The following is an 18814-nucleotide window of genomic DNA, read 5'->3' on the forward strand; positions in this document are numbered from 1 at the left end:
AGAGCAGACACACATAATGTTGTCATCTGCGGTATCTCAGCACATAGCACAAAAACTATTGCATAAAAACAGGTTCTCTGGTGCTGGTCTGTTTGAGCACATCCTAAGTTAACCAGTCACATGGCTGCCACCCTCCTGATGGTAAGGGCCGTCTTCTCTGCTCTGGGCTATGAGGGGGTGGTGTAGGACTGGGCTGACAGGTGAGGCCTGTTGAGGGAATGGCAGGGCTATTTCTGCCAGGTTCCTGCTACCCTGAACCCTTGGGGTGGCTAGACTGCTTCTCACTCCTCATTGCTCTCAGACTCCCAATGTCTGCTCTCGATGGAGGCCCTGGAAGAGAGTTCCTGAAAAGAAAACGCCTGGGGCCACCAGTTTTGACCTTCCCCCCCCAAAAGTCAGCAGATCATCAGAGGGGCAGGTTTTCCCTTCAAACACACATTAAAAACTGTCTCAGGGCCTTCGGAACAGTTTGTGGTTTAGCCAAACACTTCAAGACAAACATGTTTCCCATTTGGAAGAGGATTTCCTCAACTTTAGAAAAACTGGAATGAGCTATTGTCAAGGCAACTGATAGAACCCATGATATTTGGCCTTACCGGTGTCAGCCATGCCCAAGGCCACTTGAGGGGTGACAGGCAATAGAGAATAAGCCCTGCCAAGAAGCAGGTAGATGCAGTTTATTGCCTCTGACAGCAGGCTCTGCATCTGTGATGCATGCAGGGCATTGCTTTCATCTCACGGTCTGAGACTGCTCCCTTATTAAGCACACATACTGACTCAGAGAAACAGTTTTAAAACAGGGTTTCAAGGAAGTTCAGAGAAATCAATTTTTCTCATCAGCTCTTCTGGATTAAGGCTGCAGCCTCTTAACCTCCTTCCATTTGTATCCTCCTGCAAGGCAGGCTCTTCACAGCTCAGCCAGAGTGATCTTTTAAACAGTAATCATGTCATGTCACTCCCCTGCTTAATTTCCATTAATGAGTTTAAAAATCTTGTTCAGAATAAAATCCAGGTCCTTGTGAGGAGGTCCAGGGGTCTGTTGACATCAGGCTTCACCGGCCCCAAGCCCTTCTCGCAGCACCCCCAACCAGCCCACTCCTGCCTTCTTCTCTGTGCCTTTGTGCTCTGGGTTTCACAGTATCACCCAGTCCTTCCCAGCTCGACTGATCTGAGCCCTGGTGGTGCTGCCACAAGCTCATACTTTTCTCTAAACAGATTAACTCTTGAGCAAATTCTCAGTTTCTTCGTGAAAAAACCCAGCAGTAATAGACATGCTCAAGTCTATAGGATGGGGCTAAAACTTGGCCTTACTATTAGATCATCAGGTCCTGTGAAAGACAGGAAAAGAGAAGACAGGGAGAAAATGGGAAGCTTGGGGAGAGGGACTCAGAAAGTGGCTACACAGAAGAGGAGAGGGGAGTTCTCAAAGTAATGCTGTTGTGATATTCATTCATTATGTGTGAAAGTGAAATTCGCTCAGTTGTGTCTGACTCTTTGCAACCCCATGGACTATTCTCCAGGCCAGAACACTGGAATGGGTAGCCTTTCCCTTCTTGAGGGGATCTTCCCAACCCAGGGATCGAACCCAGGTCTCCCACATTGCAGATGGATTCTTTACCAGCTGAGCCACAAGGGAAGCACAAGAATACTGGAGTGGGTAGCCTATTCCTTCTCCAGCAGATCTTCCTGATCCAGGAATATGTGAAAAGGCATAATATTCATCATGTGATAAGAAGCCATACGATAATCCCTGGAAAAACCACTTATCTCTACACACACAACCAAGAAACATAGATTTAAAAAAAAGGTTTTTGTCTCTTTGTAATGAGAACTCTTAGGACTTATTCTCTTAACAACTTTAAAATATACCATGTTGATGTTATTCAGTCTGCAAGGCATGTGCAACTATTTGCAGCCCCATAAACTGCAGCACACCAGGCTTCCCTGTCCTTCACTGTCTCCCAGAGTTGGTCAAACTCTTGTCTATTGAGTTAGTAATGCCATCTAACCATTTCATCCTCTGTAACCCTCTTCTCCTCCTGCCCTCAATCTTTCCCAGCATCAGGGTCTTTTTTAGTGAATCAGCTCTTTGTATCGGGTGGCCAAAGTATTGTAGCTTCACCTTTAGCATCATCCTTCCAGTGAATATTCAGGGTTGATTTCCTTTAGGGTTGACTGGTTTGATCTCTGTGCTGTCCAAGGTACACTCTAGAGTCTTCTCCAGCACGTAGTTTGAAAATATCAGTTCTTAGGTTCTCAGCCTTCTTTACAGACCATCTCTCACATTGGTACATGTGATGTGGAAAAACCATATTGCGGCATTAACTGCAGTCATTATGTTGTACATTATATTCCTAGTACTTCTTTACCTTATAACTGGAAGATTGTGTCTTTTGACAAACTTCATCCAATTTCCCACCCTTACACATCAGAAAAGCAAGAGAGTTCCAGAAAAACGTCTATTTCTGCTTTATACACTATGCCAAAGCCTTTGAGTGTGTGGATCACAATAAGCCGTGGACAATTCTTCAGGAGATGGGAATACCAGACCACCTGACTGCCTCTTGAGAAACCTATATGCAGGTCAGGAAGGAACAGTTAGAACTGGACATGGAACAACAGACTGGTTCCAAATAGGAAAAGGAGTATGTAAACACTGTATATTGTCACCTTGCTTATTTAACTTATATGCAGAGTATATCATGAGAAATGATGGACTGGAAGAAGCACAAGCTGGAATCAGGATTGCCGGGAGAAATATCAATAACCTCAGACATGCAGATGACATCACTCTTATGGCAGAAAGTGAAGAAGAACTAAAGAGCCTCTTGATGAAAGTGAAAGAGGAGAGTGAAAATGTTGGCATAACACTCAACATTCAGAAAACTAAGATCATGGCATCCGGTCCCGTCAGTTCAGTTAAGTTCAGTTCAGTCGCTCAGTCATGTCCGACTCTTTGCGACCCCATGAATCGCAGCACACCAGGCCTCCCTGTCCATCACCAACTCCCGGGAGTTCACTCAACTCATGTCCATCGAGTCCGTGATGCCATCCAGCCATCTCATCCTCGGTCGTCCCCTTCTCCTCCTGCCCCCAATCCCTCCCAGCATCAGAGTCTTTTCCAATGAGTCAACTCTTCGCATGAGGTGGCCAAAGTACTGGAGCTTCAGCTTTAGCATCATTCCTTCCAAAGAAATCCAGGGTTGATCTCCTTCAGAATGGACTGGTTGGATCTCCTTGAAGTCCAAGGGACTCTCAAGAGTCTTCTCCAACACCGCAGTTCAAAACCATTAACTCTTCAGTGCTCAGCTTTCTTCACAGTCCAACTCTCACATCCATACATGACCACTGGAAAAACCATAGCCTTGACTAGATGGACCTTTGTTGGCAAAGTAATGTCTCTGTTTTTGAATATACTATAGGTTGATCATAACTTTTCTTCCAAGGAGTAAGCGTCTTTTAATTTCATGGCTGCAGTCACCATCTGCAGTGATTTTGGAGCCCAAAAAAATAAAGTCTGACACTGTTTCCACTGTTTCCCCGTCTATTTTCCATGAGGTGATGGGACCAAATGCCATGATCTTCGTCTTCTGAATGTTGAGCTTTAAGCCAACTTTTTCACTCTCCTCTTTCACTTTCATCAAGAGGCTTTTTAGTTCCTCTTCACTTTCTGCCATAAGGGTGGTGTCATCTGCATATCTGAGGTTATTGATATTTCTCCTGGCAATCTTGATTCCAGCTTGTGTTTCTTCCAGTCCAGCATTTCTCATGGTGTACTCTGCGTAGAAGTTAAATAAGCAGGGTGACAATATACAGCCTTGACGTACTCCTTTTCCTATTTGGAACCAGTCTATTGTTCCATGTCCAATTCTAACTGTTGCTTCCTGCCCTGCATACAGATTTCTCAAGAGGCAGGTTAGGTGGTCTGGTATTCCCATCTCTTTCAGAATTTTCCAGTTTATTGTGATCCACACAGTCAAAGGCTTTGGCATAGTCAATAAAGCAGAAATAGATGTTTTTCTGGAACTCTCTTGCTTTTTCCGTGATCCAGCGGATGTTGGCAATTTGATCTCGGGTTCCTCTGCCTTTTCGAAAACCAGCTTGAACATCAGGGAGTTCACGGTTCACGTATTGCTGAAGCCTAGCTTGGAGAATTTTGAGCATTACTTTACTAGCATGTGAGATGAGTGCAATTGTGCAGTAGTTTGAACATTCTTTGGCATTGCCTTTCTTTGGGATTGGAATGAAAACTGACCTTTTCCAGTCCTGTGGCCACTGCTGAGTGTTCCAAATTTGCTGGCATATTGAGTGCAGCACTTTCATAGCATCATCTTTCAAGATTTGAAACAGCTCAACTGGAATTCCATCACTTCCACTAGCTTTGTTCATAGTGATGCTTTCTAAGGCCCACTTGACTTCACATTCCAAGATGTCTGGCTCGAGATTAGTGATCACATCATCATGAATATCTGGGTCGTGAAGATCTTTTTAGTACAGTTCTTCCATGTATTCTTGCCACCTCTTCTTAATGTCTTATGCTTCTGTTAGGTCCATACTATTTGTGTCCTTTATCGAGCCCATCTTTGCATGAAATGTTCCCTTAGTATCTCTAATTTTCTTGAAGAGATCTCTCGTCTTTCCCATTCTGTTATTTTCCTCTATTTCTTTGCATTGATCACTGAAGAAGGCTTTCTTATCTCTTCTTGCTGTTCTTTGGAACTCTGCATTCAGCTGCTTATATCTTTCCCTTTCTTCTTTGCTTTTTGCCTCTCTTCTTTTCACAGCTATTTGTAAGCCCTCCCCAAACAGCTATTTTGCTTTTTTGCATTTCTTTTCCATGGGGATGGTCTTTATCCCTGTCTCCGGTCCCGTCACTTCATGACAAATAGATGGGGAAACAGTGGAAACAGTGGCTGACTTTATTTTCCTGGGCTCCAGAATCACTGCAGATGGTGACTGCAGCCATGAAATTAAAAGACGCTTCCTCCTTGGAAGGAAAGTTATGACCGACCTAGACAGCATATTAAAAAGCAGAGATGTTATTTTGCCAACAAATGTCTGTCTAGTCAAGGCTATGGTTTTTCCAGTAGTCATGTATGGATGTGAGAGTTGGACTGTGAAGAAGGATGAGCTCTGAAGAATTGATGCTTTTGAACTGTGGTGTTGGAGAAGACTCTTGAGAGTCACTTGGACTGCAAGGAGATCCAACCAGTCCATCCTAAAGGAAATCAGTCCTGAGTGTTCATTGGAAGGACTGATGTTGAAACTGAAACTCTAATACTTTGGCCGCCTGATGTGAAAAAGTGACTCATTTGAAAAGACCCTGATGCTGGGAAAGATTAAGGGCAGGAGGAGAAGGGGACGACAGAGGATGAGACTGTTGGATGGCATCGCCGAGTCAATGGACTTGAGTTCGGTTAAACTCCGGGAGTTGGTGATGGACAGGCAGGCCTGGTGTGCTGCGGTTCATGGGGTCGCAAAGAGTTGGACACGACACAAGTTCTTCTTGTGTCTTCTCGGTCTTAACTGCGCTCAGATCAAAGTAGTCTATGTGCCAAAGTGACACATTTTAGGGAGGCTTATTCTGAACTCTTTCCAATCTATCTTTATTATTTTGTGTGTGAATGTCTGGTTTTTTCATTAACATTTGTTGACAAGACCATTCTTTCTTCATTTAATGATCTTGATTCGTTTAATATCAAGAATAATTTGACCTTACCTGTGAAGGTTTGTTTCTGGGCTCTCAGTTCTTCTCCACTGGGTCTGTGTATCTGCCCTGATCCATACAATGTCCAGTGTCACAGCGTTTTGATTACTATAGATTTGTATTAAAATCTGAAATCAGGTAATATGAGTCCTTCAACTTTGTTCTTCTTTTTCAAGATTATTTTGACTTTTTGGAGGTCTCTTGAGATTCCATTTAAGTTTTAGATGGAGTTTTCTTTCTGCAAAAAAAGAAAAGATGGAATTTTGATGGGGAGTGCATTGAATTATAAGTCACTTACAACAACAATAGCAACAATTGCATTTTGTTGACTCAATAGTAATAAGTCTTTCAATCCATGAACATGGGATAGATTTTCACTTATTTATGTCTTCTTTAATTTCAGTATAGTTTTCAGTGTTCAAGTTTCTTACTTCCTTGGTTATGTGAATTTCTAACTATTTTCTTCTTTTTAATATTATTGTAAATGGAATTTGTTTCATAATTTCTTTCCAGATTGTTCAATATGAATGTACAGAAATGAAATTGACTTGTGTATGGATTTTTTATTCGGCAAATTTGCTGAATTTTTTTGTTAGTAACAACAGGGCTTTTTTTTTCTTTTGGTGGAATGTTTAAGGTCTTTTACATATAAGATCCTGTCATCTGGGAAAAGAGAAATTTTATTCTTTCTTTTCAACATAGATATGTTTTACATTTCTCTTGCTTGTGAAATTTCTCTATCTAGAGATTCCAGCACGCTGTTAAATAGACTTACTGAAAATAGATATCTTTGTCCCATTCCTTATCTTAGACAAAAAAATTTTCAGTTTTTCTCTATTGAGTAAGCTGTGGGTTATTTATATAGGACCTTTATTATATTGGGGCTTCCCTTGTGGTTCAGCTGGTAAAGAGTCTGCCTGCAATGCGAGAGACCTGGGTTCCATCCCTGGGTTGGGAAGATCCCCTGGAGAAGGGAAAGGCTACCTACTCCAGTATTCTGGCTTGGAGAATTCCACAGACTGTATAGTCCATGGAGTCACAAAAGTTGGACATGGCTGAGCGACTTTCACACTTTATTATATTGAGGGCATCTTTTTTTATTCCTAGTTTAAATTTAAATCATAAAATTGTGTTGAATTTTGTTAAATGCTTTTGCTACAGAATTGAGCTGATCATGTGATTTCTTCCTTTAATTCTATTAATGTGGCATATTATATCAATTAATTTTTATGTGTTGTAACTAACTTTGCATTCCAGAAATAAATCCCAGTTGGTTATGGTGTATGATACTTTTAATATGCTGCTAAATTTAGTTTACTAGTATTTTTTGAGGATTTTTAGGTCAATAGGCATAGAAATATTAGTTACAGCTTTCTTTAACTGTCTATCTTTGTCTGGCTTTGATGTCAGGGCAGTGCTGGGCCTTCCCTCATAGAATGAGTTAGGAAGTATTCCCGTCTCTTCAAGTTTTGGTAAAAGTTTGAAAAGGACTGGTGTTAATTCTTCAGAAGTTTGGTAGAATTCACTAGTGAAGCAATCTGACCCATGGCTTTTCATGTAGAGATATTTTTTTGATATTAATTAAATCTCTTTACTAGTTACAGGTCTATTCAGTTTTTCTATATCTTCATGATTGATCATAGAGCACAACCAGGTATGTATGTGCTTAACTATTTGTCGAAAGGGTGAATGAATAAATGAAGAAGTGTGTTAGGGATGGAGGTAGGCTCATGGGCCAGGCCTAGATGTTGAGAGAGTGCCTACAGAAGAAGAAATTACAGTAATAATAATGATGGTAGTGACCATTTATTGAATCTTTACTATTTACTTTTGTTGTCGTTGTTTAGCTGTTAAGTCATGTTCGACTTTTTGTAGCCCCAGGGATTGTAGCCCACCAGTCTCCTCTGCCCATGGGACTTCCCAGGCAAGAATGCTGGAGAGGGTTGCCATTTCCTTCCCCAGGCTATCTTCTCAATCCAGGGATTAAATGTGTGTCTCCCATATCTCCTGCGTTGCAGGCAGATTCTTTACTACTGAGCCATAAGGGAAGCCTGTGTTTTATACATACCATGCATTAATTAATTTAATTCTCATGACCTTTGATGTGGATATTATATTTCTTAATTCCTCACTGAACAAACAGAAGGTCAGAAAAGGCAGGTAGCTGCCCATGGTTACCCAGCATGTAAGACTTAGAGTAAGGAGTTAAAGGCAGATTTTTCAACTTCGCATTCCAGCCTCGCGTAGGAAGGCACAATCAATAGGTTTTCCCCTTTACCACAGCTGTGCTCAGGGTCAGCTTTACACATCACTCACTGCCGCAAGCACTGTGCGCTGAAGTTCAAAGCGAAGAAACCTGACTGTCTTCCCAGTGTAGGAGATGTGAAGGATTTGGGGACTGAGCAAGAAACGGATATGACCATGAGGTGGCAGCACACACAGTCTTTATTTGAGTGACGCTTTACCCGGTTTGCCAGTGGGGGAAACTCCTCACGATATGAGGCTGTCAAGGGCTGCAGCTTGGGGACTTCCGCTCAGACAGGGAGGACAAGGGAGACTCCAGGGAGGAAGGGATCAGAGGAAGTGCCTGCATGTCTAGGTGCTGTCACTCAGGGATCTCTGGGTCAGAGAACTTGGGAAGTAATGGCTCAGGGGCTTTATAGCCACAGGATGTATCTTCTCTGTGGCTGGTTTCACGGGCTTTGCTTCCCTGGTGGTGCAGAGGTTAAAGCGTCTGCCTGCAATGTGGGAGACCTGGGTTCAATCCCTGGGTCACAAAGATCCCCTGGAGGAGGAAATGGCAACCCACTCCAGTATTCTTGCCTGGAGAATCCCATGGACGGAGGAGCTTGGTGGGCTACAGTCCACGGGTCGCAGAGAGTCGGACATGACTGAGCAACTTCACTTTCTTTCTTTCTTAAGACAATTGGAAGTGTACAGATTTGAGTTATAAGTTGTTAAGAGTTGGAGTTAATGGGTTCTGGCCTAATCTCTGCAGAAGTAAACAGTCTAGGGGTCAATATACAGAGGCCACCTTTGGGTCATTTATATAACCCCCACGGAGCTCTTAAGAACTAAGAGGGAATCAGGCCACATAATAGGCCTCTAGAAACCCACTCATAGCTGAATCAGCCCTGTTATCCTGGGGTCCTCAGAAATGGAAATTAATCTCTTAAGAAGAGCACTAAAAATGTAGAAACTAAATAAACAATTCTAAACAGAAGGGGCAATAAATTTAAACAGCAAATTTTAGTGAGAACATTTCCAGGAAAAAGTAAATAAACAAATAATATTACTCAGAAGACTATATTTTTCTCTCTCTCAATGCAGTTGCTTGATGAGATTTTCCAAAGTCCAGTAGCCTCTTTAGAGCTGACCACTGCTGTGTGTGTGAGGGTGGACTTGAGCCTTGGGCATGTAGACAGTGACTCATCATCACAGCAGCTAACACTTGCTCACCCTTACCTGGTGCCAGACTCTTGTTCACAGTGTGATCTGTGGATCAGCGCTGATCCGTGATCTGTTTGTTAATTTGTTGTTGCTCTTGTTCAGTTGCTAAGTTGTGTCCAACTTTTTTGTGACCCTATGGACCACAGCATGCCAGGCTGCTCTGTCCTCCACTATCTCTCAGAGATTGCCCAAATTCATGTCCATTGAGTCTGTGATGCGATCTAATCATCTCATCCTCTGTTTCCCCCTTCCCCTTTTGTCTTCAATCTTTCCCAACATCAGGAGTCAACTCTTGGCATCACATGGCCAAAGTAATGGAGCTTCAGCTTCAGCATCAGTTCTTCCAATGACTATTCAGGGTTGATTTCCTTTGGATTGACTGTTTGATCTCCTTGCAGTCCAAGGGACTCTCAAGAGTCTTTTCTAGCATAGCAGTTCAAAAGCATCAATTCTTCGGCACTCAGCCTTCTTTATGGTCCAGCTCTTGTATCTGTACATGACAACTGGAAGAAGCATAGCTTTGACACTACGGAACTTTGTCGGCAAAGTGATGTCTCTGTTTTTTAATACACTATCTAGGTTAGTCATAGCTTTCCTTCTAAGGAGCAAGAGTCTTTTAATTTCATGACTGCAGTCACCATCCATGGTGATTTTGAGTATAGGAATGGAAAATTAGCTTTTAAATATTTTTACAGCAATTGGAGATTGTTGCAACTTCCAACCATGTGATCATTGTTCTAGCAGCTTATTTTCCTTGTATTTTACAAAGGATCAGTTTCAAGTTTGAAAAAAAAACACAGACCCAGAAACCAAAAACTGGTCCTTTACTTCAGATAGTTTGAGAGATGAATTACCTGTTCCAGGCTATGCAGTTAGCAAGTAGATGCTGGGGTTTGAATTCAGGTGACCTGAGTTCAGGTCTAAGTTCTCAGGGACCGTGCTGTGTGAGCCCTAAGATGCTGTACCTCACCTCCTTGACAATCATTTGGCCTCTTGTTGTGGCTGCAGGAATTTGGGGGATAGTCCTTCCACTTAATGACTCTAAAGCCCATTCTAGAACTTGAGCTGAATGGTCGATGCGCAAGAGAGGGCAGGGGATTGCTGGTGGTGCCTGGACACTAAGGTTTGGAAGGCTGAGGCAGAGGTATTTGTGTTATTAATCACTTGTGGCCAGGAAGCCAGGGGTTCCATCCACAGAAACGAGGGTTTCAGCACTTCACACTAATTACCATGGTCTCACAGCTGTGATCAATTCGTTTTCTCACTCTGTGCTCAAGCCTGGTCCATAGGGACTGATGTGAGGAGGTGTAAAAATAAGTTCTGTTTCCAGCCAGATTAATTACGGGCTCTGCCGAGGCCCCCTTGCAGCAACCTGGCCTGCAAGATTGATTGGCTCAGGATCCAGGCCCAGCTGCAGGAAGGCCCCGCTGGCCAGCACAGGGCTGCCCGAGGGGGCTCAGCTGAAGCCGAGAGGCGGCTGGCCTTGCGGTGCCCAGTCTCAGCTCCCTCTGCAGCCCCCACCTGAAGACCCTTCTTCCCTCTCCTCACCTTTCTCAGTGCTGTGCCGGAAAATGAGAACGAGACAACGTAAAATGCCCAGGACAGGAAGCAGAATGTTGGGGATGCCCGACAAATGTGGTTGTTGTTATTGTTGTTATTACCGTTGGTGTGATTTATTTTTATTATTTCTTCTTATAAACATTGCTCTTCTTCCAAACTCTGAGCTCCTTAGGGGTAGGGACTGTTTCCTATTTTCCTTTGTCCCTGGGACCTAGGGTGGTGCTGGGCACACCATGAATGTTCTGTAAATGTTTGTTGAGTGAATAAATCAGTTGATTCAGTTGACTCCAATTCCCATTATTGCCTCCTTAAAACTTATACATTTCACTTTTTATTGGCTTCCTTTCCCATAATATCCATATCCCATAAATAACTTAATTAATTCCTAGGCGGGCTTGCCCCACTATGCCAGGGAAACTGACCTCAAGTCCTTTTGTTAAACAGGACAGCTTTCAGTTGAGTGATGCCCCCTGACCCTTTGTATTCACTCACACATATTAATTTGATCCATTTTTATTGAGTGCCTGTTTGCACCACACACTGAGTTAATAGCTGGAGAGAGAGCTAAGAAGAACACAGGCCCTGCTTTCAACTTGTGTTGTGATTGGTATGAGCACACACACAGCAGGGACCTGGACCCAGGCTTGAGGGGCTGGGGAAGAGGTCCCAAGCAGAGGATGGCATGGCTAAGTGTGGCTGGATGCACTGGGCGAGGGGAGAGAGGGGCCAGGTAGCAAAGGCCTTTGTAAGTCCTGATGGGGAAGCTGAACTTTATTCTGGGACCACTGGAAGATGGGGTGTGAGGGGGGAAGGTGGGGTAACATATTCAGGAAAGAGTTGGGAGGTTGATGCTATTAGATTTGAGGTATAGATAGCTCACTTTCACTGCAAAATAAGGGAATAGATTGGATGAGAGAAAGTCTAGAGGACAGAGACAAGTTTTGCAGCTTAGAGATTTGGGTAGATCAGATGTGTTTATGTGGAGAGTCTAAAAACCCAGTCCGTTCTTTGCTGCCATGGCCAGAATCCTAACAGGCTTTTAAAATTTTAACTGAATAAACAGCTGCACAAATTCTGATCTAATCTACAAACTGCTTAAATAAATTATGTGTCTCGATACTCCAAAGGCAAGCAGTCTGGCACTGCATGTTTCACCAGGCGGTGAGCAAAGGGGACTGTGGGTGTCATGTGTGTGTGCGCGTGCATGCTTGCGTGTGTGCATGCATGCGTGTGTGTGTGCTGGGGCAGAGCATAAGTGAGTGTGTGCTCCTTAGATAAATGATTTTCCAGCTGCTGCGTTACAAAGTTAAGGAATGACACCTCTGAGGAACCACTGAGGAGATCTGCTTACTGTGCCTAGAGTTGGCAGAAGGCACAGGTGGGAGGCAGAGGCGAGGTCGGGGGGCACTCACGATTTCATGTGTGTGAAGGGCCGGCTTGTTGGGGACAGAGGTAAATCGTGTTTTCTATTCCTGCTGACCGCAGAGGATCAATACAGCTGAAATTCAATTATTGGGATGAAATGTTTTTGCAGACAGAAGGGTTTCCTAGGGATTTGTGAGGTCTCCTTTGGGGTCTCCTGAGGGAGAGGGATGGAGAGAGGGGCTACCTGAGAGCAGAAGGGTCCCTGCCCCTGCTGGGAAGGCACCCGGCGGCTGGGGGTCACAGGTCCTGCGAGTAGTCAGAATCATCCAGGTCACTGAGCAACACCCAGCCCCTCCAGAGCCTGCGGGGAAACAGCCTCCATGGCCGGACAGAGGGAGAGGCACCCTCTGGAATGCAACAAGGGTTTGGGGCATCCACGAATGAGAGCTCCGATGGCTGAGCTGTACTGAGTGCTAACTACGTGCCAGGCGGCAGCCTAAGCATCTGCCCTTCCTGAGTTTACTGAGTCCTCCTAACAACCTCTTGTAAAACTACTGACACCCCGGGTTTACATGTGAGCAAATTGAGCCTGTGTTAAGGTAAGTTAACGTAAGTATAAGCTACACTCCCTTGGACTGCAAGGAGATCCAGCCAGTCCATCCTAAAGGAAACCATCCCTGAATATTCATTGGAAGAACTGATGCTGAAACTCCAATGTAGGAGACCCCAGTTAGATTCCTAGGTCGGGAGGATCCCCTGGAGAAGGGATAGGCTACCCACTCCAGTATTCTTGGGCTGAAGCTGAAGCTCCAATACTTTAGCCACCTGATGCAAAGAACTGACTCATTGGAAGAGACCCTGATGCTGGGAAAGATTGAAGGCAGGAGGAGAAGGGGACAGCGGAGGGTGAGATGGTTGGATGGCATCACCGACTCAATGGACATGAGTTTGAGTAAGCTTTGGGAGTTGGTGATGGACATGGAAGCCTGGTGTGGTGCAGTCCATGGGGTCAGAAAGAGCTGGACACGACTGAGGGACTGAAATGAACTGAACTGAACTGAAGCTACACTGTTACCCGAGTGTGCACATCCTGGGATTTTGGAGCCCTCAGCCCCAGGCTCCTCTTCATGGCATCAGAGAAATACACTGATGGGTGAAGGGTGGGGTCCTCCCCAGCAGCAGCTCTGGGACAAGAAGGCATAGATGTCAGGGTCATCCTGGCTCCTGTCCCAGTTCCCTTGCCACTACCCTACATCCAGCTAATGCATCTCCTTTGAGCTGGAGTTAGCAATTCTGTCACTTGGGTGACAGACTGATAACCATGCATGGGTCAGCAGAAGGCCCGGGAGTTGGATCCAGGTGGCCTGGCTCCAGAGCTTGCTGTCCTGATGGCTCCAGACTGTGCCCCAGAGGCAGCACAGCACAGAGCCACCTCGGAGCGAACCTCTTATGGAAAGAAGGGACTGCAAGTGCCCAGAAGGCCCATCAAGAGTTGATCAAGAGCTGCTGCTTCTCTGCTCATCAGTGTGCACTGAGAGCTAAGATTGCAAGTTTCCAAGTTTTGTGCTTAACATTCCACAATGTTATCTTCTGAGTGTTTACATCTTCTGAGTGACACACAGAGGTGGTGACCTTGGTCCCCTCTCTTGATGACCGTGGCCCTGGTCAGGTAGGAGTTCAGCCCTTAAGGTGGTCCCCAGAAGCTGCAGCCACAGCCCACCTTCTCCTCAGCTCCCCACTCTGACTTGTCTTCCCTGCAGATTCCATGGGCTTCTTTGCTCGCTCCCTCCAGCCCCTAAGCTGTGCTGTGGGGCCATCTGAGGTCTGTGGCTTCCTCTCTGCCCTTTTCTCTGGAAGGAAGGCTTGGTTCCCTGGTAAAGGAATGTGAAGTTTCAGGAGGAAGGTAAGAGAACTTCGTGGTTAGAGTTGCACTTATACTTGTCCTTAAGAGACTGGTCCATCCAGGATGCTGCCTCCACACAATTGTTCTTCACTTGTGTTGGCCTCTCTAATCCCCCTAAAGATTGTTCTGCTCAGTTGCCTGGCGGCTCACAGGCAAGCCTATTTGGTCAGGAAAATGCCAGCCCGATTGTTTTCCAGTCTGGTGTGTTTCCTTGCCCAACCTGAGTTTCTTCCATCTAACTCTGAATTTTTTCCTATTTTTCCTGGCTTGTTACATGGCTCTCTGGCCCATCTCTTGGGCATCAGTCTTCCTGGAGTCCTGCAGGCAGTGTCCCGGGAAGCCAGCAAAGAGGCTCCGGGTAGAAAATGGGACTTTAAAAAAATCCTACTTACTTCAAGAGAAAAAAGGCATAGAATTTGTGATTCAGTGAACTCATTCAGCAATGTGGAAGACATTAGTTCTCAATTACTTTAAACTTGAAAAGCAAAATAAATACTAATAGACTGAAGCAATCAATTCATTAATCTTATGATGCCATTTCTTTTCACTTGATGCACTGTATAATTGATTACATTCTATTTATTGTTATTTCCTTTTCAAATATGCACATGATTTATTTACAAAGCTGTAAGTATAAAAAGTTATGCAGAGATGTTTTCCTCCCACTCTTGTTTTTCATCTGCCCTGCCCCATAAATAACCATGAATTTTAATGTTTTTAAATGACTAAAATCTATCTTTCAAACCAATATTTGTTCTCCCTTAGGCTTAGTTTTAACTTAATTTTATCTGACAGGTTTAAAAAAGAAACTGTTTTCTCACATTATCTTCTGAGATGATCGCTACCTCAAAAATAATAAAATGTGCATGTTACATAACTGAGATTCTGTTGCCATCTTTGAAATTCTTGTCTCTGGTGTTTTTACAAGTGAGTCTCCTCTGACTTCAGATGACCTGATAGGAAGTGTCGTGTCTCAAAATCCCAGAAAGATTTGTTGAGTGTCAAACCTTAACATGTATGGAAATACTTAATACTATGGAAATAACACTATGGAAAATTTATCCACAGTGGCACTCAATTGTTAAGAAGACTTTCTGGCCATTCATGTCCATTGTCCACTCAGGGTCTCAATGTGTGTGACCAGAGAAATGTCAGACGCAAAGGCCTCCTTGGGAAATGCCATCAGTTGAGATAAAAACAAACGTAGCCTGAGCACCATTGCACACCAGTGCTGCCTGGGCTCTGTCAAAGGGATGACAATGGTTTTAAGGTAGTTCTTAAGCTGGGTGTTTTGCCTGGAAGTGGGTGTATTGGGAGGGAACGTGTGGAGATTGAGAGAGAGAAATAGAGAAAGTAAAAGAGAGAAAAAGAGAGAGAATGAGGGAGAGAAAGAGCAATAGGAATCAGCCAGGGGAACTTTTAAAAACTATCAGTCCCCAAGCCTCACATCCTAGAATTCTGACTTAGTTTATTTGGAGTGGAGCCCAGGTATGACTGTATTTTTAAAAAGCTTCATTTTCACAATGATTCTACTGTGTAGCCAAGTGACAAACCGCTTTGCTAAGGCCATTAGAATCCAAAATATTTACCTTGAATCACACTGAGATAAAAAAGCGTGTGATTACAATTTGTGTTGTGCAGGTCTCACATTATAAAGATTGATTTACTTTGCTGTCAGAGAGTAAAGTGAGTAAAGTGAACAGTAAAACTAGTTTTTACCTTCATGTATCCAGATAAAGACATTTACTATCTGTTTGACTTTGACTATGTCAATTCAACCCTAGAGCCAAGGCCAAAACTAAAACAGGAAGAACTCAACCCCTTGCAGATGGGCATTATGTGGATAGTCCTGACCTTCAGGGCTTGGTGTCTTGTCTTTCTCTGGATTTCCCTCCCTTTCCTGCTCTGTAAAATGATCATTACCTTCTTCTCTTTGTACCTAAAAACAATTCTTCTGTTCAGAGCTCCCAGCCACAGAGGGGGCCATTACCTCCCAAACTGGTCTCAAGGTCATATCACTTTATTCTTACTCTTGGAGAATCACAGTGCATGGCTCTGAGAAGATGAAGTGTGCGTCTTTATTTATTTGACCACGGAGCCCTGTTTTGTGTTCATGAGAGAGCAGTGGGGTGTCCCACAGACCCGAGCTTGCACCCTGAACGAGGCACTTGCTCGCGTGTCAGCCAGGCTCCGAGACGGCCTGCAATACTCTCGCCAGTGGTGGCTGTGCCCGGGGGTCGTCCTCTCCCACGCTGACTGGGGGCTGACCTGAGTGACCCGTGTAACACGGTGTGAGTGATGCTGTGTGACTTCTGCCTTGTCTTCCGGGGTAGCTCCCTTGAGGGAAGTCAGCCGCCAAGATGTGACGACCCAAGCAGCTCTGCGATGCAGTCTACATGGCGGGGCCGAGGCCTCCCTTCAACAGCAGCTCCCCCCTGTGGCGAGCCACTTTGGGAGTGGATCTTCCAGTCACAGCCAAGCCTCCAGCGGACTGTAGCTGTGACTGACATCTTGACTGCAACCTCAGGAGAGACTCTGAGCCTGAAGTGCCAGCTAACCTGACTCACACAACTTGTGAGAGATGGTAAATGCTTACTCTTCCCAGTAACGATGTTTTGAAATGTCTGCTATTCAATAGATGACCAGGATAGTGGTAGATTTTACCTTTGGCCTCAGTTTCCTCACCTGTAAATTGGGCATCACAGTCTCTCTCTTTTTAATTACAGTATCTTCTTCAGAGGTTATTTTAAAGGAGAAAATGCTTGACCTTGGGCATATTATGAATAATTGGGAGTTGTTTTTATTAACTCTTTTCCATTTTGAACTCTCTCTTTAGTTTCCATCCCCTTGAAACTTCTTTTATCATTTTCACTATTTATGACTGTATTTGTTGTTCCAAGTACATGGAAACCTCCTTGTGTTTCATGTCTTCTGTTTCATCTGACAACATCTAGAAAACAATCTTCTAGATTCATAGTATAGGGGGTAATAGGTGGACTCTCTAAAGGCGTGTTTTGTTGTGTCCTGGAAGAGTATCCTGTGAGGGAGCTTGATGGTAGCCATTACCCTGTATATTCACGCTGCAGCCGTGTGTGGGGACCGGGCACCTTACATGGCCAGGCTTCAGAGCCACAGAAGTCGTCTTACCAGTCACAGATGTCACCATCGCAGGTGACAGCAGTAACCTGGAGCATTAGGGGCCTCACTACTCAGATCCTGTAGTTTCCATTTTGAACAGCTCTCAAACCTCTCCACTGTGTCCTTGCAGCTCCTACCGTAGGCCAGGCCATCATCATCTCTCGACTGCGCTGTCACAATGCCTTCTTCCTCCCTTCCAAGATTTTTGCCCCCATCTCCCTGCAAGCATGCCTTAATATTGCAGTTAAAACAATCTTTTTAAAATTTAAATTCGATTATGTAACACGATTTATTAGAACCTGCAAGGTCTGGTTCCTACGCATCCTTCTGGTTTCTCCTCCCCACACATATCTATTTGCAGTTCTGAATATGGTAATTTCTTTTTTTCAACCTTTTTGTTTTATATTGGGGTATAGCTAATTAACAAAGATGTGATAGTTTCAGGTGAACAGCAGAGGGACTCAGACATACATATACATGTATCCATTCTCCCTCAAACTACCCTCCCATCCAGGCTGCCAGGTAACACTGAGCAGAGTTCCATGTGCTACACAGTAGGTCCCTGTTGGTCATCCATTTTAAATATAGCAGTGTGCACATCTCATCAAACTCTGGGAGATGGTGAGGGACAGGGAGGCTGGAGTGCTGCAATAAATGGGGTCACGAAGAGTCAGACACGACTTGGTGACTGAACAACAACATAGCCCAAACTCCCCAACCATCCCCCCCGATTCCTCCCCCTGCAACCATAAACTCATTCTTGAAGTCTGTGAGTCTGTTCTGTAAGTAAGTTCATTTCTATCATTTAGTTTTAGCTTCCACATATAAGGGATGTCATACGATATGTCTGACTCACTTCACTCAGTATAACACTCTCTAGGTACAGCCATGTTGCTGCAAATGGCATCATTTCATTCTTTTTAATGGCCAAGTAATATTCCATTGTATATATCTACCATATCTTCTTTATCCCAGAATATAATTTCTTTCTAGTCTTCTGAGCTTTGCACACAGTTTTCTCTCTGCTTCAAACTGTGTAACATACGAAGTTCCAAAAAGTCCTCCCAAAACACCACCACCATCTAGATCCCACAGTTCTCTCATCCCAGATTTGCTATGGCTATATTAAAGCCTACCATTCACTGATGGAGACACTCCAAAGTTTAATAGGTATTTCCTCCAGTTAGATGGCAGATAACTGACATGGGGTGAGTGGATGGGGGTTAGAGAGTTATACACCTGTTTGACTTCTAGGCATTAGAGACTGTATTGTCCACATGAATCCCAAAACCATTCCAACCAACTGATGGCTATGGCACATTGGGCTGGTGGGTGACAACAGTTAGACGTGAAGAAAAAGAACATCAGTGTAGAATTCTGGGACCAAGGGGCCCACAAATGGACCACCACCTAGCCCACACCCTTCTTCTGAACTCCAGGCTGGAAAGCCAATTGCCAACTGGGCATCTCTACTTACCTGTCCTACAGGTACCTCAAACTCCACACATCCATAACCACACTCATCATGGGCACTTCCAGACCTTCTCGTCCTCTGGCATTTCCTATCCTGGTGAATTAGTGGGACCTTTAACCACCCGGTCCTTGAGCCGGAACAACAGTCACTCACAATGTCCTATATAGTCTACACATTAAAAATCTCTCCTTGGTCGGTCTTCCCTTTTCTATTCACA

This window comes from Oryx dammah, unplaced genomic scaffold (genome assembly GCF_014754425.2).
Source record: "Oryx dammah isolate SB20612 unplaced genomic scaffold, SCBI_Odam_1.1 HiC_scaffold_17, whole genome shotgun sequence".
Taxonomy (NCBI): domain Eukaryota; kingdom Metazoa; phylum Chordata; class Mammalia; order Artiodactyla; family Bovidae; genus Oryx; species Oryx dammah.